Below are 1,771 nucleotides of genomic sequence, written 5' to 3' on the forward strand. Positions count from 1 at the left end.
ATATATATATATATATACACACACACATGCATATACACATATCCATACATATATATATCTTTACTGTTAATTGCCGTCTATTCAATTCTTTCTCATGGAGACACTGTATAGGGCTTCCGAGGAGCAGCTGGTGGGTTTGAGCTGCTGACCTTGTGGTTTGCAGTCCAGTGCTGTTCCTACAGTATCACACCAGGAGTCTCTCTCTCTGTTTCTGTTTCTCTAAATTATTACTCAACATCAGACCTATTGCACAAGATTTTTTTGGGTGGGCATTTCTATTTAATGATGGTTATAAAATGATCATAGTGTCACTTTAATTCTTATAGGAATGGAGCACACCTCATTTTATTGCATCTTGTTTAATGCTTTGTAGGTGTTGTCTTTTTTTTAACCAATTAAAGGTTTGTGGCAACCCTCTGTTGAGCAAGTCTAGCAGTGCCATTTTTGCAATAACATGTGCTCACTTTGTACTTCTGTCCCATTTTGACAGTTTGGTAATTCTCACAATATTTCAAACTTTTTCATAATGCAATTGCACACAGAGCAGGCTACAGTATAGTGTAAACATAACTTTTATATGCATTGGAAACCAAACAATTTGTGGACTCACTTTATTGCAATATTTATTTAATTGTGGTATCTGGCACTGAAGCTGCGATATCTCCAGGGTATGCCTGTGTTTAATTTTCCATTCCCATTAAAAGGTGTGTACTGTGTGCCAGACACAGGACCTGTGCTGGCAACAATAATAATATCTCACCACCTTCAAATATTAAAAATATACCATGAATTTGAGTTAATGGAGTGTTTGTTTACATCAGCTTCTTTGGGGAAGACCAATGGGTGCAGACATTCTTAATTTTATTTTATCTGGGCAGGAGTAATATATAGGTGCTATAGAAAAGTAGGATAAGCACTGTACTATTAACCACAAGGTTGATACTTCGAATCCACCAGCTACTCCACAGGAGAAAGATTAGGCTTTCTGCTGCCCTAAAGATTTATAGCCCCGGACATCCTATACAGGGTCACTATGAATCAAAATTGACTCGATCGCAGTGGTTTATAGAAAAGTAGTTAAGAATGAGATCTTTAAGTAAGACTTTGGGATGAAAAGTTACCTCCTAGGGTGACATCTTCAATGAAACTATGATGTTTTGCAGAAGAAAGACTAGAAATGATATTTTAGATATCTTGTTTTCTCAATAACCTTCCAAAATAATTACAAAAATATCTTTGATGTAGTAACCTGACTTTTAGCAACCCTGTATAGGATTTCTGAGGAGTGGCTGATAGGTTTAAACCACAGATCTTGTGGTTAGAAGTACAGTACTTATCTTATAGTGATTATAGACCACAGCAGGTCTCCACTTTTTTGAATAGTCATATTTATTTATTTATAAATACATTCATTACATTGACAATAAATGTAGATTATTTACTTTGAAGTGAACTCTTGTAGTTAATACTGTGGTGCACTACTTACATCTGCCACCTCAATCTTGCCAACTGAAGAATGAGACACTCATTCCTTCAGATCCTAGAGCACTGGTTGATGCCAACTTTCACTCAGCCCACTTTGGGGATTGCTCTTAGCCTAAAAGAACTTAAGGAGGGCCATTATGTAGTGGGTTAAGTGTTGAACTGCTAACCAAAGGTCTTTGGTTTGAACCCACCAATTGCTCTGCAGGAGAAAGATAAGGTAGTCTGTTGTTGTTATTAGGCGCCATCGAGTTGGTACCGACTCATAGCGACCTTATGCACAGCAGAA

Source organism: Chrysochloris asiatica, unplaced genomic scaffold (assembly GCF_000296735.1).
Source record: "Chrysochloris asiatica unplaced genomic scaffold, ChrAsi1.0 scaffold00120, whole genome shotgun sequence".
NCBI classification, from domain to species: domain Eukaryota; kingdom Metazoa; phylum Chordata; class Mammalia; order Afrosoricida; family Chrysochloridae; genus Chrysochloris; species Chrysochloris asiatica.